Genomic DNA, 25703 nt, shown 5'->3' with positions numbered 1-25703 from the left:
AAAATCTTCAGGAAAAGTGAGCAATTTAAAACTCGTATTATATAATGAGACCCCCATTATATTTTCAGCGTTATAGAATCAATATTAAGAAGATAAAATAAGGAGTGGCTATCCACCACTATTGTAGAGCAGATATGACACTAGTCTCATAACAGCAATGGGTGCAATTGTCAAGTACCACAAATCCACCTGGTTTTGGAACGCCCGACAGCTTAAGGAGCTGGCCTTAGTCCGACTCTCCCCCCACCAGGTGGTTATATTGCGGTGTCTTTGCGATCTTGGACACTTACGCCGAGTCCAGACCACCAACAATACAGTTTATCTACTCCCAGTTTTCTTAACGTTTATACTTGCGTCCACAGCGCTCCAAACAGCCGCAAAACAGTCGGCGCCCTTTCGACCTATCGGGCTTAACGCCGCGAGGGTGACTGTCTCCTCCTTATCAGGGGATCCGGAGTCACGTGATCGTGACGTGTGTGCCCCCAGCCCCGCCTCCTCCAGGAAACAACGGGCTATGGCACCAGCAAGAGCGTTTCCCAGCTCGCAGTGCTGGCAATTTTAGATTAAACCTCCGTTAGGGTAAGTGCGCACAAATTATTGGCAGCAAAGTTCGCCGCTCCAGCGACTGTCTCCTCGTTATCAGGGGATCCAGAGTCACGTGATCGTGACGTGTGTGCCCCCAGCCCCGCCTCCTCCAGGAAACAACGGGCTATGCCACCAGCAAGAGCGTTTCCCAGCTCGCAGTGCTGGCAATTTTAGATCAAACCTCTGTTAGGGTAAGTGCATACAAATTATTGGCAGCAAAGTTCCACAAGTGACCCCTCTTGGAGCACCAATCAGGAGGAAATCCCATCATCCCAGGAAAACCAGGGACAAAATCAGAGTTCAACCACTGATGGACCCATTAGTGGCCTCTTGCCTCACTGAACCCTTCAACCTCTGCTCCAGCTGTGCTGGCTTTCCCTCTATTTTCAAATTGACCATGATCTTCCCTCTCCTAAAACAACGAGGGGCTGGCCAGAACCTACTGGCTAACATTTGCCCAGTGTCTCTTCTTTTGCACTATTCTGAAGTACTCAAAAGGGCTGTGCTCTACCATTTTATAAATTACTTAGACATCCACATCCTTTGAGAACCCCTACAAGCAGGTTTCTGCTCCTGTCACTCCGTGTAAACTCCTCTCACGAATGTCTCCAACTTCATCGCCTCTGCTAAACACCCCAACCTATCCTCTAGCCCAATTCTAATTAACATGTTTATTGCATGACACTGTTGATCACTCTGATCTCCAAATACTGTTTCTTTTCTTGGGATTCGCAATGGAGCCCTTGTCTGGATTAAATCCTACCTGGAACTTTGACAATTCTCTGTCTACTGGCACAATACGACCTCTCAACTCACTCCTGTAACTGTTAGTGTTCCACAAGGTTCTGTCTTGGGTACCCTGTGGGATGTATTGACCCACTTCTGCTCTGCCCTGCGACATCCCTGTGTCCTGGTGGTGCCAGAATTATCTATATGTCGTCAGAACCTCTGGGAGCGCCAAAAACCTATGTTAATTGCGGTTTGAAACACAAAAAGATGGCTGCCAAATCTGCCTTGCCTGTTATCAGTGGTGGAACTGAGACCTCACTGCTGAAACATGTCACTGGGCTGCCCGCCAAGTAAAAATGGAAACTGCATGATAGGCAGTGCTTTACTGAAAGAAAACCAGAAATTGTTCTTAAATCCCTTTTTCTTGGTTGCTGAAACTAAAGAATGTCAGTCCAAAACACCATAAAACATCCAATATCATTGCTAGGTGTTAGCCATCACTTCATTTAAGAAATCATTATGAACATACAATGTCATGAAAAGCAGAATCTGTCATCAAAATATCCACAGCAAAAATGTGCCTGCCTGTGAAATCTGTCAAAATATGGGCACAGTACCAGCGGCCGCCTGAATGACAGCTGTCAGTAGTTTGCATCAGAAGTTTAAACTTGTGCAATTGAAATCAAATGTCTGGAAACTAAGTAACCTGTTATTAAGAGGAACCTAGGTTGTAACTATTTCATTTCCATGGTTTAGAAGCTGGAATAAGAGTTCTAGCTGCTTGTTTGAAAATTGCAAGTTTTGTTTTAAACCAAGAAAAATGTAATAAAATTACATTGCATTTAAACTGAACTCAAAGCCACCAAACCAGTATCACAGCTTCCCCCAACAAAAGACATCTCCCTTCTGCTTCCCACCAAGGCCAAGAAACCACACCTTTGTGAGAATTAGATCAGGGGAGTAGATCTTGGGCTGCAGCAGAAGGGGACAATGGACTTTCTCTGGCTGAAAGGATATGCAGATTATGAAGTGACAAAAATGGCCTCTCCCGGAAGGAAGGGGCGGATTGCTTCAGAGCTGCCAGGAGGAAAAGTAGGCGGAGACAGACAACCATTTGTGGATTCACAAGCACAGAAAGCATATTTTTACAAAGACTGATAAATGACTGTGCAAATTTGTAAAAATTATAGAATTAATAGAATTGTTAATGCGATTTTTGGGTGCACATGTTAAGAGATGCCAGAACTCTGTGTCATGTTCTGGGAAGGCACAGTGTAAAATCTGATTTTGCAGCAAATGTATATATGTCAGAAGCATGAACCTTCACATGCTTATGCCCATATACAATGCGCACAAGTGTACAAATTTTGGCTAAATTAGATATTGTGTCCCGGACAAAACTTGCAAAATTCTGTTAAATCCAGATCCAAGATCCTACAGCGACGGGGCTTGGAAGAGTATTTGCTCCACAAAATATGTGATCTATTTATGTTATTGTTATAAAGATTGCACACGTGTAAATATGTATTATACCAAAAGTAGATTTTATGTTCAAAAGGCAAGGGGAGGATGTTCTGAATCATAAAACCATGTCATCTTGGTGACACCCTGTTTTCTCCTCCAATCAAGGGAGAGAGCGGATTCTAGCCAATAGCCTACCTAGGAGTTGCACTTAGGATAATTCAGCATACACACCCCTCTATCAAATGCATAAATAGAGAAAGCTGAGGACTGAAGATACACAGATCCACCCACTATCCCGATCTTGGCAAAGCACCCTGAAGGAGATCCATCCATACTCCTTGTTCCAGACTCCAGAAACTTTGCAAGCAGAAAGGCTCATTGAATAGCTGAACCACTTTCAGCTGGGCCTTAACTTCCAGAACCCATCCCACAAACTTAAAGGGGAAACAAAAGAAACAGCCAGGCTGTGCTGTAACTGCTTGCCTGCCAAAGAATTATCTTCATAACCAACAAAGGCAGATTAAACCCAATCCTGTGACACGTTGTGCTGTGCTGTGACCAGAGAGCCATTGCAGATCCAGTCCAGTCGTGCTGTGCCATGCAGACCAGAGCGCCTTGCTGTCCTGTCCTACCGTGCGGTGTCCAGAGTGCCTTGCTGATCGCTGACCGAGTCCAGTCCAGTGTGCCCAGGAGTCTGTCCCAGCACCAGATCCCTGATGGTTCCATTCAAAGCATTTGTCGTGAGTATCCGTAGTATAGGATTGTCACTAGCCTATGCACTGTCCATATTAATCACCATCCAAATCCATCCTATCTTATAGTAAGAACTGCATTGTTAGAAATATTTTTGAATTGCCTGAACTCTCTCTTATCCCTATTATCTTCATTCTGTAAATGTATTGTTAATATTCTTTTACTGATATATTTCATCTGAAGAAGGAAAGCTCCTTGGCAGGCAGTCGCCCTGATCCGAGGCGCCCTGGTCTAGCGGCTGTGCTCCCGTGTAGTATTTGCTTCTTCATAGTCTGACCCTAGTGTCAAAAAATCATGTTTGTCTTTTAAAAGCGCATCCCTGTTTTCTCATTTTGGTGCATATTTAAAATAAATGACCTCTACAAAAACGTCCATAACTTCTTCAATTTTGATGCTAGAAATGAAATTCCAAATCCTGATAGTTCTCCTGCGATCGCGATTAACGCGCGTGGAAAAGTTTGCTGCAAATTTTCGTTTTGGCAAAATCTTTCACGTGTAAAACAGCTTTCAATTGCACCCAACCTCAAATTTAAGTTTTCACATTGCTTATGACTCTCAAATCATGGCTAGTGTTTGTCTGCAACCATATAAAGCGGCTCCCATTAGATTGTAAACAATTTCAGTGAATTAAGCCAGATGTAGTGTTTTGCCCAATTCATTCAAAGACAACTTTAAACCATTTTGACAGTTTGCCAATCATTCCTGTTTCTCTCTTGTTGCTGGGGGGAAATTGGGATTGATACATTTGCTTGAATTCTGCATTCCTGAAACCTGTTCTCTCCCCTCCTATCTCTCTGGTGATTATTGTATCCCCATTAAAAATAGTGTGATTATATTGTGAATATATAAATAAATATTTTAACTTTGCAAACCAGCCTGATTCCTGGTACAGTGTGACCGTGGGGGGTTCCAAGAGAGGGGCGTGATATATGTGGTACATCGTTCAGAATAAAAGAACTTATAGACACAAATAATTAAATAAGGATTTCAGTTGTGTATTACATGCTAGGCATTGACTTAGTTGAAGTGCCGGATTGAAATCACTTACACCCCTCCTGCTTACACTCTACAACTCTGCCCATGGGACATTAATCTCCTCCTTTGGGTTTTATGTACCAACTGTTCACAGACAAATCTTCTTTCCTGCGCTCTCCTCTGATCTCCCTATCATCATTTACAACGGTCTATCTACCATTACAAATTGGATGGCTTTGCACTCTCTGATGTTAAAATCTACCAAAACAGAGATGTTCTTCTTCCCTGCCAAATGCATTCTCTCATCTCGTCCCCTGTCTGTCCAGTTCCCACTGACACTCTCATCTACTCTTCTTCAGCTAGAAACCTGTGTGTCATTTATGACCTTTCTCACACTTTCTCTACTTTCATCTCCAAAACTGCAATGGCAGCTCACTTCAATCTCCTAAACATTAGGAAAATCAGGCACTCCTTTCCTTTCAACACTACTGAGCATTTCTTAACCACTCTTGCCTTCTCTAAAATGGACTTCTGTACCAGCATCCTCTTTGGTTCCCCCAACTATGCTTCCCGTCCTCAATACAAAATCATTAACTTCGCTACCAGGACTTTCTTTGAATTCCCTCACTTTTTTCTCTCTTCTTACTCCATTTGCATAGCATTCTCTTAATCCATACATTCGAGAAACAGTCCATACTGATTTGCTCAAAACCAAAGTAAAACCTTACCTCCTGGCATATGGTTTACCCTCTTAACCTACCTCTCATCTGCCTTCTAGCACACATTGTTTCCTTGCATCTTAGCTGCCTCCGGCCCACACTTTCTCGGCCTCACTCTAGCGATTCATCCATCATGGTCACATGCCTACCTGATCTTAAAAACATCTAATGTTGATTGTCCTTAATCTTTGTAAATCCACTCATGTATTATCCCAGTAACTGTTTTACAACCTGCTAAGAATGTCACTCAAACTCACCCCATGGTAAGAAGCTCACTGCTTCTTGTCAAATCTGATTTCTTATCTATTGTATGATTTTTTTGTGATCAAAACAACATTGTTACTGCCTGTATATGAATTTTAAAAAGATGAATGTTTAATAACCGTATTGTCACTTTTCCCCACCAATTGTTATTGTATTAACATTGGATATACAGTGCTCTGCTGCTTCTGCTGCTTTCTGTACCTAGGTACATGTTCAATAAAAGTCCAAACAAATAATTAAATGCTTCTTCATCCAAACATTTCAATGATACCTGATCTCCAGCATACACCATCCTGCAATTCTGTGCTCATATTCTGGACGACCTAAAGAAGACATATTCTCTCTTGATTGCAAATTAGTATCCGGCGCACCAATGCCACAGGAAACACTCAAAGTGGATTGGCTCATTTGGGAGCCATACCAAAGTGTAATCCTGTGTACGCATTTACATGCATCACGCACCGGGTCTGAAAGCCTCCTAACTCACCTCCCCATTCATTACTACAGATCAACTTGGCCCAAAATGGCGCCCTGTAGTAATAAAGCAGTACACACGCTCTAGTCTTTGTAGAACTGAAAAGTACTGCAGCGGCTGCCTTTTCAAATGGCAAAACAACTGCTGTTTGAAAAGTATAACAATGCCCTTAGTATTCTGGGGCTAAAAAAGACAGAATACTAATAGCAATAAGCCCCTCGCCGGCGGGCCATTACCACCTAATAGTAACACCCCCACGGCCTCCATTAAGACCATCGCTATGCTCAGGCCTATAACTATAGGCCCCATGAGCATTCCGCTAGGCGGCAATGGCCCGCCAGTGAGGGGCTTATTGCCACAATAATGTGCCTTTCTCCTATTCTGTATCTGTATGCACAAAGTTTCATTCATAATTCCCCACTCTTGTCCGAATGCCAATTATGTCCAGGATGCAAATTAATTATAAACAATTGGTCCTTCTTCCCATCTTCTGGTCCAGAGTCATCCACAGCAATAACTGTGATGTCAGGGACCTGTCCATTTGAAGTTGTGCTGCAACTAACATCCTGTGCCTGACTACTGTCTGGCATTCATGATATTCATGTGATTGTGCAAATAGTGGGCTACCTTCTCACCAGTGTGTGAAGGACAAGAACACTACATATGTCTTATTAATCGGTGGTGAGAGGCAATTTAACTAATCATTCCCCATCAGGAACTTTGTCTGCTGTACAGGGGTGATGATCACCAGATGACATAGATTGTGTTTGCCTGTTTTGATATCAGCCTCAGTGGATAATTTCACTGGAATCTTCTTCGAATTGAAGATCAACACAGGGCCTTGTTCGGGTGGCCATTTTAAAACATGCATTCGGGTGGCGCTTCTCCCCAATCCGAAGGTGCATTTCTTTACCCCTGAGTTCAAATTTAAAAAGGCATATTCAAGTGTGCTTTGTCTCTTAAATCTCAGAGGAACGATGTCATTAGTAATATTTTTTTTTCTCCAACTTAAGCTTTTATTAAAAGTGAATCCTTTAATTTACATTATTGTGGTGGCAATAGATACCTTCCACATGGATTATGCCAATAGGTTGTTACTCTCATTCTATTGACAATCTTCTGAGGGTTTACAACATGGCCATCAGGCTGAATTGCTGCTTACACAAGAGAGAGCATGTCAGTGAAGCTTGACAATGAGTGAACTGGCTGAGGGCCTATGAGGGTATGCAGTTAAAATTGGCTTGTATCACCTTTTTCTGCTTGCATAATCTAACCCTCCACCTCTGAAGCATAGACTGGCACAGTATGCTCTATCTTGTACACTAAGAAGTAACCCGTCTGTTAAAATGTCCACTCCACTTAAAAATATCGAAGAATGCTATTTTGAGGTTCCAGTCCAGCTACACATTTCTGGATTACGTTCCACATTTAGGAAACAATTGAAATTGAACACGTTGTAAATACACTAGCATACTAATGATAAGTGTTTGTAATAGTCTCAAGATATATGTCTGCTATATGAATGTTCTTAATCAATCAATTAGTTCATTTGCTCAGGTCGGTCATGCCTGTACTTTGACATGTAACAGAGGATGACCATGTATAATGGGAGGTAATTTTCTCTCAGGCGGAGTTGTCCTTCCATTTCTGTAGAGTGTTACTCTTCTTTTATTTATTTTTTATTCGTGTTTTGTGTTTCGTGTTCACCATCACAAAAAGACGAAAAAGAGAGAGTGTTACTCTTCACTTAACGTGTCTTGAGAGCCACAGATGTACTGGTTTTAATTTCAGAAATTTTCAAACCAGAATTCAAACCCTTAATGTCCTTCCCTTTTAGTTTTGGATATTCAGTGGCAATTAAATACCAAATATAAGCCAAAGGTACTCTGCTTAGAGTCAACAGCAACAGTAAAAATGATATCTTACTCAAGCGTGCCTTCAACTTCATTTATATAAGTTTCTTGCACTGAAGTACTGTAAAAAAAAAAAAAACATTGACAAAGCCAACAGTTTTGGCCTGTATATAAGTATTAGATAGGTATTTGCCAGGCACTGCCATCATTATCCCAGATAATCACATACTGTTCCAGCTGTTGCCTTCTGATGGTGAGGTAGTACCATTAAGGCAGTTCCTGGCAAATGTTTATCACAATGTTACAAAAAAGAAAAAACAGTTGGCTCTGCCAATGCTTCTGCTCTTTGTCTTTCCCATTGTCACGTTACAAAACCTCCAAGCCTTCAGTGACTTGCCACTGTATCCATCTATGTCATTATGTGTCATTCATGTATGTGGCTATCTGTGACACAATTGATGGGCATAAGCTATACTAATGGCTAATTCTACTAACTGCATATGTTTCTTAATAGTAGTACTATTCTGTTTACAAAAACATCACCATCTTTTGAATAGATTTGATGAGGTTTGAGCGATCTACCACACTCTCTTTCCTGGATTTAGCTTTGGTAAACTGTTGTGGCTCCTCTCCCTGCTGGCTCATTTGTTTTGGCAATATCCTGTTTAATTTATTTAAATTACGACTCAATTGTGTGTGCCTTCTAGAGCCTTCTTTTCCAAACTTAAACATGTTTCTTCCCCCCATCTGCCCCACAGTTCTCGTGCCACTGTAAGGCTCAAACACTGCCCTGGATCGTACCTCTTGGTGGGTTAAAGAAACATACACTTGACATGAACTCATGCATCCAACTAAACATCACTTTACAGAAATGTATTGTTTCTGTTCTTGAAATGTCTCTTCTCAAAACTGTTTACTTTCATGGGTAACCATGTGTACATGAATAAAAGAGTTCACTCCATCACAAACCATGCCCAATGTTTTGATAGAGAACACTCTCAAAAATGTCAGATCATGTGTTTCTCCCCTTGATCTGTGACTACTGTTCTTTTCTGCAATGACTCTGCAAATGCTTGACTTAACCATACATTCAAATGCTCATTGATTTGTTTAATTTTACTGGGATATGGTGCTGCTCATTATACCCCGCCTGTAGCACATTTCCTGCACTGCACTTCTCCTACCAGCTCACTTTTTCTCCAATTTGAGTCTTCAATTTGGTGATCTGCATTCTATACAAAGGTGTGAACATGCTGGTATAATGCCTCTTGTTTTAGCACACACTGGTTATTGTCTGCCTGTAAACCCTGCAACCCATGTAATATTTGATTGACTTCTGAATGGAATTGTTTGCTTCAATTCAAAAGCCATCAGTTATTTTTACTTCCAGATTGCAACTGTGACATGTCTTCTTTACAGAGCTTCCATTCTTGTTATAATAGCACAATTGTCTCCTGAGCCTACTGTAGTTCTCTGGGACAGCTTACATTCCTTTCTTCCAGACCAAGTCAATCCTGCACAACACTCTTAATACCTTTTCAGGAATTTTGTTTCCATGTTTTTATCCATGGAGTCAAGCAAACATGGCATAATGTTATGGATAAGCCATCCGGCACAGCAAGGGACTGCCAGTGTTCTCTTTACCACTTCAAGGGTGAATGTGGATTCCAATTTCTCAAATGTCTACACATTCCAATTACCCAGGGTGATCAAACTAGATTCAGTATACTGCTTCAAATCTGAGTATTTACATTGCGAAATTGTTCCTCATATTATGCACTAATACTGAACCATCTATATTTTGAAATTCATCAGTGTCATCCTGATAAATGTATACATTTTAGGTGGAACCACAACTATGTAAATCAAATCCCCGGTCGAAGCTATGTCATGGATGGGTTTGTTGTCCTTAGAACAAATGTTATATTGATGCAAGCAACTGCATATCATATTATTAACACTTAGAAACCATTTGCATTTTAAACACATGTTTATTACAGTCAAATAAAATGAAGACACACTGCATCTTGAAGAACAAAGGTCAGGTAAAAGTGAATGAAAACACTTTCTAGACAAACGTCATATTTAAAAAAAAGTAAGCTTGTGCATTCAACATATACATCTGAAGAGTAACAACCAACATTTATTTTAGATAACAATGCAGCAACCTTGTTCTGAGTAATTATTTCAAACTTAGGTCATTTGCGAGCATTTCTGTGTTCAGCATTGCATGTTATGTTCCCATGTGTTGTTTATGATCACACTGCTTTTAAAATAATCTCTCTTTCATTTCTGCCTTGAGTGTGTTTGACCATGCATCTATGGAAAACTTAGATTTTTATAAATTTTATTTAATTGGATATTTAAAAAATTAATACTGAATACACAGGATTCGAACCTGTGTTGCTCTAGTAAGGTTGCTTCCAAGGCAAGTGCATTGCCCCTGAGCTATCCTCGCGGCCGATGGCTAATGGTCATGATCTTGGCAGTCAAAGCTAGCCATGTTTATCAATTGCAAATTCCTGCTGAATCTCACCCAGGGACTAAATTACACTAAAATGCCTGGGGTAACGGAAGTGACATCACACAACCCTTGACCCCCTGATGACGTCACAGAAAGTGATGCAATTTGACCTCACCCCCAAGTCACATCACAAGAAGTGATGGCAAACGACCTTCAGATAATTTAGATGCGTCGAGCACCTGTGTTTCCAGATGCTCTCATTTCAGCTAGATATGAGTACCGAGGCACAGATGGGGGCATGATTTGTCTACGATTACACATTTGGGGAATGCTATTTTCCAGATTCGACATTCGGTCTATATGTAAAACATACATAATGCAGTATTTCTAACAGGATAACCGAAATCTCTAACGCAGGCTACAGCTTGTTATGTAACATCTATAGATCAATGGATACAGAAGTACGTGCTATCTGTGGCCTTGCTGTGTTAAATAAGACAAAAAGAAGCACAGATCTGTGGAGGTGTGCACTGCGGTTTAACCAGGAGAAAAAAAGGCCTGAAAATTAAATCATTGACCAGGATTTAGTATCAACAATATTCCCTGGTTATAAATGTATATATGATTGAGCTATCACTACAATAGAAGAAACCTATTAGACTGGTTCTCGTGCAGAGAGGGGCGTGCACCTGATAATGTTATCTTTGCTGGAGTATAATACCTTGGAAAAAGGTTCTTCCAATATACCCAATACCCCCCATAGTTTTTATTATCTAAGCATAATACTGGGTGCCAGAGGACTTTAAAAAAACGCGATTTAATCTAATATCATTATTGCACACATAAATTCACAGCACCACACAGAAATTTAAAATTAAAAACACACACAAGTTGCTTCTCACCGGGGGACTCACTGGCAGACCTCAAAGAGCACACTGCACACTACCCCTTTGTCATACCCAGTGGTGCCCAATGGCATAGCACAGAATTTGGCAGCTCCCCTGCGAGCTGCGCAATGTCCATGATGATTATCTCACTGCAGGGGCATGCACTACTGCAAGTGAAAGAAGTAAATACGTTTTTCAATCAAAGCTTTAATCTTTAATGTAAAAAGGAGAGAAGGGGGTTGTGCATGGTCCACAAATATTACCAGCCACCAGTGGTGGCTGGTGATTTGTCTTTTAGGAGGGTGTAAATATTTGCCACAAGTATGTGATTGCGACCGAGCATAGCGAGAGAGCCCGAACTAATGAAAATTGGTTGGGGGGGGCATAGGGATTCTTCTCCCTTCCCAGAGTAAATGTTTTGAATAATGGGTTAACATGGTGCATCACACAGCATACTTTCTGGTAACATCGGGGTAAAAGGCCAACAACCGTTTTGTAGGGTGAATTATGAAAAAAGTGCAACAGGTGCAAGATGCAAAAGTGCACAGGGCATTTCCCAATGCATTATCATGCCGCTCCCTGCAATATAGGCCAGAATAAAAAACATTTGTATGCTGGCTGTGCCCATACATCTCCTTGCTGGCTCCACCAACATATGCTAGTGTTCCCATATAAGACCATACTAATGTTTGCTTTAAGATGTTTTTCTATTGTATCATTACTGCCACTGGGCACAAAACTGGCTCTGTCAATATATGCCAGTACTCCTATGTAAGTACACACTCAAGTTGGTTTGGCCATTGAAAGTGGCATGTCACAAGAGGAAAACCTGTCCAATCTGGTTCTAATATAAGCAAGTGTACACCCATTCGAACACTTATCAGCTTGATTCATCATAGATGCTTAGTTAATAAAAAAGTCATGCTACAGTGAAGAATACACAGGCCGCTACACCAAAACATCAGTCTATTGAGTTAACACTACTTTTCAAGTTTGCTTTTTTGAAGATGCTGAGTAATAAATGTCATTCAACAGTAAGCAATGTCTAGATTGACTGCACAAAAATGCCGGTCTAGCCAGGGAATGGCACACAGGAACTCGCCTTTGCCCAAAAATACCAGTGAAACATGTAAAGTCAATAAAGCATGTGGCAAAAATACTTCAGTCTCTCAGGGCCTTACACACTCATGCATCCCCTTTCACCCATCACTCAGTCACTCATATATCTCCTCTCGCACTCACTCACACTGGATTCACCACACAGGAACACACTAATCCCCACCCAGAACATTTAAACACACACTACCACACGTATGCTCATTCACCCACCACTCAATCAATCACACCTTCTCTTAAATGCACTCTTTGCATTCTCTACACAGGCACACACCCACCCACCCAGAACATTCAAAAACACCATCACATTCATACTCATTCACCCACCGGTTAATCACAGACAAATTCTCTGGCATCCACTCAATGCACTCTCTACACAGTCACACACCTATCCACGCATTGCATTCTTTACAGAGGCACACACCCTCCCACCCAGAAAATTCAAAAACACACATCACATCACTTCTCATTCACCCACCAGTGACTCACAACTTCTCTCACATCCACTCGTTATATACTCTACACAGGCACACACACACCCACCCAGAACATTCAAAAACACACATCACAACACTTCTCATTCACCCACCAGTCACTCACAACTTCTTTCACATCAACTCATTATATTCTCTACACAGACACACACCCACCCACCCAGAACATTGAATAACACACATCACATCACTTCTCATTCACCCACCAGTCACTCACACTTTCTCTTGCATCCACTCATTACATCCTCTACATCATCAGCAAATGCAAATCAATGACTTATTTCTACAAATGTAAATTCACTTTTAAAACTTCACCTCTCTTACCAAAAGTTTTCAACATTAGCCCAATACATTTTACTACATAACTAACACACCAGTCCCGTTTCTGTCAGATAAACAACCAGTGAATGTTATGAATGATGCTCACTTTAATTAATCAATCATGAGATCCTGCTAAATTGTATACTTTGCATCCTCATAATTTAGCTCAGCTGTCTGCAGATCTAAATGCCATTCATTCAGGAAGCAGTTGACCTGCTTCTGTGTAACACCTCCTTTCCTGTCCCATCGTGCTACCTGTGCCCATAATCTATTCATTAAATGCAGACATAGCTTCCTGAAGCAACAGAGTACTTTAGAAACCATAGAGGGAAGAACACATTCAGGGAAGCAGAGATACCAGGGAGCCGGCAGGGGGAGGGGAGAAATTTGGCAGCAAAGGATCTACACGCAACCAGGGCAGGTTAACAGTCGGTTTATCAATCAGTCTCAGGTAGGGTGGGGAGAGGAGGGTGTGAACCGAGGTGTGAGGGAGGGTCCATTCTTTGAAGAGAGGGGTCTTGAAAAGTAGAAGCAAAGGGGAAGATCTTGTTTTGATGGGGAGGAACTGCCAGAGTTTTGGAGCACAGACAGAGAAGGCCTATCTTCTGGTTCTTTCATTCCTGCTTCGGCAGAGTTCAAGTCTACACACGTCCTTACTTCTGGTGAATTGTAGGCTTCCAGAGATGTTGAGTTTCTTAGTGAGGTAGCATGGAACTCCAGGGACACAGAATGGGCTGAAGTGACACATTTCTTGCCTACACGTTGATTTTCAGCTGCCTCCCAAGTGCAGCAGAGCAGAGATACAATGACCCCCAGAAGATTTAAATGGTTGTTTCTGGTCCTGAAGAAGGTGACAGATTGTTGCTTGGTCACCGGAACTGGTTGACCTTATTAAAGGATATCCTTTTGACAAAGCATTGGGGATACCATTATTGAACAATTTGTTCTTTGCTTTCTTTATTGTGGGCATTTCCTGTTCGCGGGACAGCGCAATAGTAAGTGCTTGACAAACATCCTTGCGCACACTCAAGTGTGGGTAGATTCAAATTAGAAAATCCCCACTTGAATGCCGTTTGGTTTGGTCCTTGGACCTCCACCCCTGTTTTTACTAGTTTATTCTACAACAAAAACATTGAGCCTCATTACAAGTTTGGAGATCCGGAAAGGGTGCCAGTACATTGCACCTGGCACCCTTTCCGGACCTCCATACTACGACAATGCCGGTAGGCACCACGGATTCCCCAGTAGGCCTGACATGCCAGGAAATCAGGCCCCTACTGGCATGTCTTTCACTGTAGCACCATTAGCAATGCTGCCGGTGCTCAGTGTCCCCGTTCCCATGGAGTCCTATGGGATTCCATGGGAATGGGGGTTTACCGTTGCGCCACCACTTGTGGTATCCCGGTGGCACCGGAATATCAGTCGGTGGAATCAGTGTTATGGGGTTGGCGGTAATGAGGCCCATGCTACACACGTTCCTGCTCCAATTCGGTGCAGGGGTTCGCAGAATTTGTAGTTGAGCATAGTGCACCACTGAAAGTGATGGTTTAAGAAAATTGGGTAATGATGAAAGTCTGAAATATCTTCATTGTAGCTTAGAGGGATAACTGCTCTAAACAGAGGCAGAAACAGTTGTGTACAGGCTCGTTATGAATGACTTGTCATATTATATCATATCATAAACTATCCCTGTTGGAGAGGTGGCGCAACACTGCTCCCTAGGGGTAGTTCTGCCAAGGGACTGTATAGTCCTCGCGCTAAGGGGGCATATATAGCATAGGTTTACGTGATTTGATCACATTGTGTAATTGTTTGTCTTCTTCTCTCTGCTGGTTAGCTTTGGCTGTCCCGGAGGGAGTGTAAATCTGATCTGAAAATTAAAGATTAGACACTACTGTCCTTGAACATGCAAAGCATGCACCAATCATATCTCCTTGCTCAACATACACACAACGTTTTTACTTAAAAATTCCGGACGTATGGGCATCATCAACGCTGGGTGAAATACTAATGTTTTGTTACTGTTATCTGACGAAAAATAGAGGTAATTGCCCATATCATGTTATACGACGACATTGTGGATAGATTTCATTATGCAGTTGGACAAGGGAGTATAAATGTGTCGAAGAGCTTGAGCTGCCTGGACACGCCCTTTGAGTCATTTACTTGTAAAAGGCCTGTCCTACCACTCTCCAAAGAATGCCTTTCATTATAGCTGAGGCTCATGGACTCAGAAATTATGTTTATTTACAACACATATCCTCTTCTGAGCGGACTCCCGCAAAGTGTCCAGCGCGAGGGTCATGTTAACCATTTCTCTGTGTAGTTGTTATGCTTTCATCCTCTCGCCCAGGTGATCTTACTCTCCTGAACGCTTCCACTATAATCTTTTTTTTCTTTGACTGCCAAATCTCTTTTCTTTGAAAAAGGTTTTCTCCCCTGTCATTAGGGAAGATGGGAGCTCATGCTTGAAGAAAGGCTTCTTAGAAGTAAGTGCCAAGTAAACCAGAAACGAGTTTCCGAGGAAAGGAACAGAGAGGTGGTGGTTATGAAATAGCCTCTTGCTTTCGACCAAGAACATCAGTTGAGAGTGTGTTGAAAGTTCTTTGCTCCAAAAAAAAGAAAAAACAAAGGAACATTCAGGTTTTCTCTAACCTTTTAAATAAACATCGACAATGGGACGTACCAGTGCGTCACCCGTGATAAAAGCCCCATTTGCCGTTGGCTGTGGAGCATCCTTGCACCCCACCAACCATGAACGCCTCCCCAACCTGCCGATTTGCTCAGTGCTCCAAACATATGTTTACCATATTGCACAATGTGCCACACCCATGATTGTACTGCTAGTTGGATAACTGAGTCCTAGGTTTAGCACTTGTCTACGTGGAATTCCTGCCTCTTCACAAGTTTGAATTCCATGAGAGCCAACTCATCCCTCCATCTGTCTGAGCAAGATAAATTAAGAACCATCCAAATCGGTAATGTTAGCTGTTATTATAATAGCGCTTTCAAGTGGAATGAATAGGCCACGAAGCACTATATACACATCTATGTAAACATGCATATTATTATTATTATTATTATTATTATTATTATTATTATTATTATTGTTATATCATTATTATATAAAATCCAGCTTACAAAATGCCAAGAGTACACATTTCCCACATTGCTCTGTGTGGACCGGGCTCTGCTGTGCAGGAGAGGAGTCCTCAAGGAAGGGCTGCATGGCTGGGGGAGCCCGCAAAGAACCTTTCTTTATGAGAGTGGTTAATGGGACCAGAGCTGTACTATAAAGGTTGTGCCAGAGTGACTAATGCTGTGATAGATAGAAAGGGGCAGTGTTAGGCAGAATTATATGCGTTACCCTTTGAGAACACCACACACAATTAGGAGTACAACTGACAATACAAATTCACCTTTGGTACAAGCCTGTACTACTACACAGTAAAGTGGTAGTGATGGCTGAGCAGCCAGACTTCTCTCAAGAGCAAGTGAGCAGTATCAATAGTTACACAAAGGACAACAATTACTATGATTCAAACAAACACTGACTCAAGGTTTCTGAGTAAAAGAATATACATTTATTTACACATCAGTTGTATAACATCTCACTAAAGTAAAGCAGTTGAAAAATCACACTCTTAATACACCACACCACTCCCAATAGATTCTGGACAAGTTAAGCTCAAAATGAAGTGTGAGCAAAATGGCACTCTAATAATTTTAAAAGGGAAGGAAAGACAAAGTTAGATATAAATTGAGCAGCACCAACAGATAAGTAAGCAGGGCAATCTAGAAAGAGGAACTACTGTGATGGAATTCAATAAAAAGGCTTAGGGCCAAAGTCAATAGGACAAAAGACTTTTGCTCAAGATCACACAGTTCAGGGTAGTTAGCGGTTAAGTCTTTGCCAAGAGTTCCGGACGAAGTTGGTCGGCAAAAAAGTTAGTTTAAAGAGTAGAGAAGGACAAGCCCTTGGGTTGGTGAAAGGTTTCACACACCTTCACAGTGGCTGAACGAAACGAACAACCGGATTTGAACAGTATCTATAAATGGAGAAGAAGCTGTAGCTGAGGTGGACGTTCCTGGCAGGTCTGGCAGGCTCATGGTTCCTGAAGCAACTGTCAGACTGACACGAAGTAGGAAGACTGGAAGGTCCTGCACTGGCCAGGGAAGAAACCACCATGGCTATTAGCACCATGGTCCATGCCGGTAAGTTACTGACTCCGCCATGGAGAAAGGGGGAATTACCACCCCATTACAAGGTTGGCGTGGCGGTAATTCCCCCTTCCCCCATGGCCCTTCCCCATTCCCATTTTTGCCCTATAGGGCTCAATGGTACGGGGAAGGCACTAAGTACGGTGCCGTAAATTGCGGCACCGTAATTAGCACCAATGTCCCTTTGCGGGTCCCTACTTGAGCGGCTGGTCTACACCAGCCATTAAGGTCGGGTCCCGCAAAGGGACCTCGTAATTAGGCGCTAATAGGTTAACGGTGCCGCAGCCTTTTAAGGCGCCATTAACCCATTAGCGCCTGGGTCGTAATGTGTTGTTTCTCTCCTTTAAGGGAGAATGAATGCTTCTCCATACACATTACACGTTTTTTGTAGGCAGAGAGTCAGAGATCCGGCAAATTCCTCCTGCCCTTTTGTGTTCAAAATGAACATAGTCCACAGTGATCTGCAGCAATGGTGGCTCGCAAGTTTTCTCATTGTAGACACAATAACCAATTACAGTCCTCTGTGCATTCATATTCACCATTGATCTTACTGGAATATATGCACTGAGGTCAAGGCCTTTCTGGATTCCTGTGCCTACTACAAAGCAATGTACCTGTTGGAGCAGGCCTTGGTGAGCACATTAAGTTCGGACAGATTCTCTGAGCTCGTTAGACATTTTCATTGTCCTCAGGGTGAGAGATGGAGAGCGAATGACCCTGTAATCGATTGAAATTTCATACATCTACATAAGAGTTAATATTTTCAGAAATGCATCCTAATGCCTGAATCAAGGAAATGTGCCCGTCTTATTGGGCTCTTGCCAGGACCTTACCAGCAGATATAAAACCTTCCGTAACTACCTATGTTCCTTTGTTATGTTACAATTGTATTAGCTGTTGTGCATGAGGCATATTCCCAGATATCTTCAGAGTATGAAATATGGTAGCTAGAATGCTGTTAGAATGAGTTCTAGAAAGCATGTATTTTTTATTTGTTTATTAATGTGTATCAGTTCAATGTGATCTTTTCATATAAAAACAAATAAAACACAATTGGCCTCATCACGAGTTGGGCGGTAACGCCGGCGGTATTAGCCCTACCGCCAAACCCCCCGGCGCTGTTAGCACCGGATCACGAGTTTGGCAGTAATGGAATTCCCCATTCCCCACTGAGCCCATTCGGGAATGCCCCATTCCCCATTGGGCTCAATGGGGAATTTTCACGCTCTTACCGCCGGCGGATTTCCGCTGGCAGTAATAGCGCAAATTTTCGGCGGATTTCCCCCCAGCTCAGAGCTGGGGAGAAATCCGCTAAAAATCCGCTGAAGCCCTGATTTGGCGGACCCTTAAATCCAGCGGTAATAGCGCGACCGCCAGATTTAAGGGTTACCGCCAAACTCGTGATGAGGCCCAATATCCTATTTTCTGATTACATTCAAATTGAATCATATATTACCTCTCACAACATGATTAATTCTATAGCAATAGACCATCTAAAACATGGTTGTTAATTAGCAATATCACGCTAAATTTCCGTGTAGAACGCATGGCAACTCTTTTAAAAGGAATTCAACTCCTTTCCAGACTCTATACAGAGCTATCTTTCTTAACCCCCAAATTTCCAGTATTCAGACAATAATTCCAGAACTTCTTCAACTTTAAGCTCTCCACATCATACACATAGCACACCAGATAATGCATATTAACATCTCTACATTTCATACATGAAGCCATTACATGCAGATTGGTCGCTAGTTGACTACTCGGGCCGCACAGCCTACATGTGTGGGCCTCCTCTGGGATCGTCAGTGATTTTATTAGCTGTTGTGCATGAGACATATTCCCAGATATCTTTATTTTTCTCATAATTGTGAGTCAGATTCCCTCGCATTAGACCCTCATGGGCCTTATTCACTTAAATGTTGCTGTTGCTGATCCCCCTGCCCCTCTGCTCGTCCTCTCCCTTCCCTGATTCCCCAACATTCATACCCCCATTCAGTGGACCTCCCTCCTGCCCACCCTTCCTGATTGGCCATTCCTCCAGTCATTACTGACCCTCCCAGGGCAGCCCTCTGCCTGTTGAGTCCCTGCGGCTAAGGTCCCCAAGGCAAAGGGCGGCTCCTACAGAGGTGGCTTCAGCTAGTGTCTGCAGGTGTCAGCAGGGGAAGCCAGTGGCCAGCCGTCAACACGCAGCGGCTAGTAAGGTAGGGGTGGCCCGGGTGAGGAATAGAGTCATCACTCTACGCTGATAACTCTGCCACATAGCAACCTTAACTACACTACAATACTACTGTGATCATTAGCCTTGCCACTCTGAGATAACACTATGGTTATTGGCCGTATTTAACTGCATTGTGAAGGCCTTTCTCCCACTATACAGGATTCTCAGACCTAGGTGTGTTTTTCCCCGCTATTTAAATTGCATTGTGAAAGTATTTAGATTGCATTGTGAAAGTATTTAGATTGCATTGTGAAAGTATTTAAATTGCTTTGTGAAATCTAGGCCTTTCTCCCACTATACAAGTCTCTCAGACCTAGGTGTGTTTTTCTCCGGTCTTTAAATTGCATTGTGAAAATATTTAGATTACATTGTGAAAGTATTTAGATTGCATTGTGAAAGTATTTAAATTGCATTGTGAAATCTAGGCTTTTCTCCCACTATACAGGACTCTCAGACCTAGGTGTGTTTTTCTCTGGTATTTAAATTGCATTGTGAAAGTATTGAAACTGTATTCGAAAGTATGTAAACTGCATTGTTAAACCCATGCCTTTCTCCGACTTTACAGAACTCTCAAACCTAGGTGTGTTGTCTCCGGTTGTTAAACCACATTGTGAAAGTAGTGCTGTTTTTGGATTTGCCTTCTTAGCAAAGCGCTCATCTACCAAACTCTTCGGCTATTGTCTGAGTTCTTGTCATTTTGTTAAATTGTCTACTACTGTCTCATCTCTCCTTGTCTCATCTGCTTGCCCCCCTCCCTGTATCCTTCCCTAGGATGTTGCCCACCCCTTCCCCCCTCCCTCCACCTTCTTCTTCTCTTCTCTCCTCTCCTCTCCCTACCTACTCCATGGTGCTCTGTCACTCCAATCTTTTCTAACTGCTTTTCTATCAACTATCCTGCTCTTCTCACTAAATTTGGTAGGAAGAAGTTTAAAAAGGACATCCTGGTCTCCAACCCAGGCCTCCCTATAGCTGACAACCATACCAGTGCTTCATCCAGGCAAACCCTCACTGACATCATCTTTGTTATTCCCCCGCCAGACCTATGGACTCTTTATATGGTCTCTATGCTTTCCCCTTTCTCTTCTTCTCCCATTAATGGTGGCACCCAGTTGGAGGCCCTCCTGGCTTCCTTCCACTCCTGTAAGGTCATCATTAATATTGACCTGAATGGTACCATCTTGGTCCAAGGCTCCCACACCTCATCAATTTCCTTTCTTCTCCTGCTGTCCCTTCTCTTCCATCCATGGCTTCCTTGCCTCCCCTGCTGTCTCCTCCTTTGCTACCTTGCCTTTTCCTCCTTCCTCTTCTACCTCCCCCCTTGGGCTTCTTCTACAACTCCACATGGCATACCTCTAATCTGTACCCCTCCTCGGAAGTCTTTCAAGGATGACAACCTTCTCCATATTGCCACTCTAAACTCTCGCTCAGCTGTCAAACACTCCTCTGACATCTGCCGCCTCCTTGAAGAACTTGACCTCGATGTCCTTTGTGACATGGTTCAGGGCCAGCTCTGTCAGAAGCTTTGACACTCTCCATCCTGATTGCTACAAGATCCTCTGCATGCCCAGGTCCAATCGTTCTAGAGGGGGTGTAGCCCTGATCTTCCCTGCGTGGATTCCTGCCTCTGTCATTCCTAGGCAGGCCTACTCCTCTTTAGAATGCCTCGTCTGCAGGCTCTCTCTCTCTCCTAGCCATTCCCTTACAGTTGCTTCGATCGATCGGCCACCTGGTTAGATCTCCTCCTTCCTCACTGAGTTGGCGAACCTCTCCTCTTCCCTCCTGATCTCGACCACTCAACTCCTCCTTCTTGGAGACTTTAACATCCACCTGGATGCTTCCTGTCCTTTCTCTGGACTCTTTCGTGACCTCTGTGACTCTCTCTTTCTATTCTCCCCTCCGGCCCGACTCACTCTGCAGGGAACACTCTGGATGTTCTCCCCTCAGGCCAAACCAACTCCAGCACTGCCACCTACCTTCTCGGTTATCCGACCCATGAAGCGTGTGTCAGTTGAGGCTTTCCCCACCACTTTCACACCCCTCTCCCTCCCCTTTCGGGTGACTCACACCCTGACACAGCCCTTTATTTGCTCCACTCTGCTGTATCTGATACTCTTGATGTTCTTGCACCTGTCATGAGGATCCGCTTGAAGCCCAAAGCCAAGTGCAACTCCTAGTATGACTCATACCTCATCAACCTTAAACACAAGTGCAGGGTGGCTGAGAGGAAATGGTGCACTTCGTGTACATCCTCTGATAAACTGGCCTGCCGCCTGCTCCAAAGGCAATTGCAACTCTCTGGGCCTCATTACCCGGTAGGCGGTGAGCCATGGCGCTATTAGCGCCATAGCTCATGCCGGTAAAATACCGGCACCGCCTTGGCGGAAAGGGGATTTACCGCCCCATTCCAAGGTTGGTGGGGTGGTAAATCCCCTTTCCGCCATTGCCCTTCCCCATTCCCATTTCTGCCCCATAGGGCTCTATGGGAATGGGGAAGGTGCTAATTACGGCACCGCAATTTTGCGGTGCCGTAATTAGCTCCGAGGTGCCTTAGCGGGTTGGATTTAACGCCTGCAAAAAGCAGGCGTTAAATCCCCCAACCCGCAAAGGGACCTCGTAGTAAAGCGGTAAGGATTTACCGGTACCAGTATTTTACCGGTACCGGTAAATCCTTACCGCCATCCGTGTAATGAGGCCCTCTGTCCGCAACAAGAAGAGAGCCCTCATCCAAGCCCACGCCTCTGCGGCATCCAACAACTCTTTAAAATCTGCAAGGAGCTGGCCAATCCTGCTGCAGTCTCTACCTCTCCTGTCCCCTCCCAGGTGCTCTGCATGGCTCTGGCTTCTCATTTCATCTCTAAAACTCAGGACATCCTGTTCTCTCTGCCTTCTTCTCCCCCTCCTCCCCCTACACCCCGCTCTTCCTCTGGCCCTTCTGTGGCTACTACTCCTCCCTCCTTCACTGCCTTTCCCCTTTTATCCCCAGACAAGTTTTCTGGACAAGTCTGATCTATGAAAGTCTCATCAAAACAGGTTCTCCCCTGTTCCTCTAAAACCATCAAGGACCACATTGACACTCTAGCTCCTGCTTTCTCCGACTTCTGCAACGACTCCTTCACCACTGGAGTCTTCCCTTCACCCCTGAAGCACTCGCTTGTGCACCCTCTTCTTAAGAAACCCTCCGCCAACCCCTCCTACCCTGCTAACTACCGCCGCCAGATCTCCATCACTCCTTTACTGGGCAAACTACTGGAAAAGCTGCCCATCTCCCAGCTTAATCTTCACACTGAATTGGTTGGTTGTCTGCATGACCATCATTCTGGCTTCAGAGCTGCCAGAAGCACAGAAACTGCTCTCTTGAACATCCGTGAACACCTGCTCTCAAACCTTGATTCTAATACCCCTTGTGTCCTCATCTTACTTGATCTCAGACAGCAGGAAAGCATGCATCAACTTTTGTTACTCCCTCTGTCCCCGCAGGCCATTCCCACCCCCAATGTTACCTCGTGCCCCCCCCCATTCTCGCACACAGGTGTTGCCTAATTTGCTTCATTCTTCAACCCTACTCCCTCTTTGCCCCCTTCAAGCCTACTTCTGCATGAGACTGTCCAAATACATTCTGGTTTCACTATCACCGTCTTGTGGCCAATGCCGAATTTTACTTTTATGGACTTCATTGATTCACGGTGCGTCACCCTTTCTCAACTCTCATGCTGGACTTCCTTTGCATTTTGTACTCATGGTGGCCCTGAATCATGCTGTTCCCATCTTCACCTTGTATCCTGGCGTACAACATTATGTGTTACTACTGACCTCTGCAATTGAATTCACTCTCCCCTCTTGATTCTCCACTCTTTTGACTGCCAACTCTCTGTTCTCTCCTCCTTTCCCTTCTCCCTTTTCCTATCTCCTCCCCTTACTGTCTTCTATGCACTTAATCTATCAGAATTGTCCCTGGACCTAGTATGATAGCAACCTCGTCTGTCTCCTCCCCTCTCCCCTTACTGTTTTCTTCCTCCCCACCTCCCCTCCAGCACTATCCGAAATTTCATCAAGCCTAGTACGATAGTCGCTTGTTTTGTTCCTCCCCTAACTTGCTGTACCCCTCTTCCTCACCTCTTGTTTTACTCCGGCTCTACCAGAAATGTCGTCAGGCCGAGTATGATAGCTAATTTCACCTCCTTACAGTACATGGCCTGTAAGAATGTCACTGTATTTTCCCTTGTTCCCTCCCTTGCCTTGAAGTACTTTGAAACACATGGTGTATAGGCGCTATATAAATAAACTATCATATCATATCTTTTTTTTTTTATTGAATTTAGTTGAATTTAATCAACTTTTTTCAATTTATAACAACAATGTATCAAAAAGTTTACATATAGAACGCAATGAAATATAAAACATACAATCATAAAAGATAGCATTTTTTTTTTTTTTCAATTTCACATATCCATGAAATCATCCTTGAATTATCATCGCATATAACAGTAAAAAATGGAAACTAAAAAGCAACACTAAACAAGTCAATTAAAAATGAAGAGCTTTTCTAAACACAAAGTGTTTGAAGACAAAAAGAAAAAAGTATGAAGGCAAAAATTTCACATATTCACATATCAGAATTAGTGTTTGACATTCATGTCGCAGACATTTTATACATGGGAAAAGAATTGTTAGTTAGACATCACACCCAATTATGAGTCCCTACAGATCACACCATATAGCAAAACATCAATATGATGCTAATAGTTACATTTAGATTTTGCAATTATCAATCGGATGAAAGAGCAATGAGTGAGTATAACAATCACAGTTCCAAAGAGCAGTTATCATTAGGAATCAGACTATTTTAGTAAATTTAAGGCTCGCAAAAAGTTAATTGTGGCCAGCCTTATACTCATACAGTTGGTGGTCGAAATAGCAAGCCATGTATGCTCATTCCTCATCTGGCTGAAGTAGGGCACATGTTTAGTAAAGTGACTTTGTCTTAAGTGCATGAGTTCAGGACAATCTACAATGACATGCTCCAAGGTTTCAACAGTTGTTGCATTATTGCAAAAACGACACCCTGAAGATTCCTGCGGGATTTCTTTCCTACAGGCTTGAATTTCACAGGTAGGACATAAATTAAAACGCATGCGCAACAATGCATTCCTGACGGCAGGAGAAGGAGATTTACATAAGTAGAAGGCCATATCTCTGTAACGTTTTGTCGAAAAAACAGATGGATCAAAATCTTTATACTTCAAACACAGATCTCTAGTGTCAATCCAATCCATCATGTAGAGCTTTTTCTTGGCTCTATCCGGATCATATCTCTCTCCTGCCTTTGACATGGTTAACCATGTCTTCCTGCTCAACCGTCTCCGTGATAACCTAGGTATCACTGATCAGGGCTTTGCTAGGCTGACCTCTTTCCTCTCTGATTGACCCTCCGAGGTCCATTTTGGGTCCTTCCTCTCCTCTATCTCTATCTCTACCTGTGGTGTTCCCCAGGGGTCTAACTTCTCTCCCTGGCTGTTCAACCAATACCTGGCACTTCTTGCTCACCACATTGCCGCTCTCTATTCAAAAGTTCAGTGTTATACGGATGACACTCAGCTCATTTTCAGGCTCCCTTCTGCCACCTCTTCTCCTTCTCTCATTTCTGACTGGCTTTCTGCTATTCAGGAGTGGTGTGCCATCAATGATCTCTGCATTAATACCAGTAAGACTGAGATTCTCCTCATCGGCACACCCGCTCCCTCCTTTCCTGGCACTCTTTGGGTGGCCTCTCTTGGCCCTCTTCCTACTCCCACCTGTGAGGCTAAAAACCTTGGGGTCATCTTCGACTCCACACTCTCCTTCTCTCCTCACATTTCGGACGTCTCTAAGAAGTCACAATAGCAGCTGCACATACTCAGACGTATACTTCCTTTCCTCTGCTTCCCCCAGAAGTTCACTGTATCCAGAGCTCTGGTTCTCTCTAGGCTGGACTACTGCAACAGCCTCTTTCTAAATCTGCCTGCTTCTACTCTCTGCCCTCTGCAACTCATCCAGAACTGGACTGCGAGAATTGTCCTTGGCCTCATGCCCAAGGAGCGTATCTCTCCAGGACTGAAATCTCTGCACTGGCTCCCAGTGGCTGTGAAGATAAAGTTCAAAAGGCTCTGCATTGTCCACAAGGCC

This window comes from Ambystoma mexicanum, chromosome 11 (assembly GCF_040938575.1).
Source record: "Ambystoma mexicanum isolate Mex_15411 chromosome 11, UKY_AmexF1_1, whole genome shotgun sequence".
NCBI classification, from domain to species: domain Eukaryota; kingdom Metazoa; phylum Chordata; class Amphibia; order Caudata; family Ambystomatidae; genus Ambystoma; species Ambystoma mexicanum.
Note: the sequence above shows the minus strand (reverse complement) of the source record.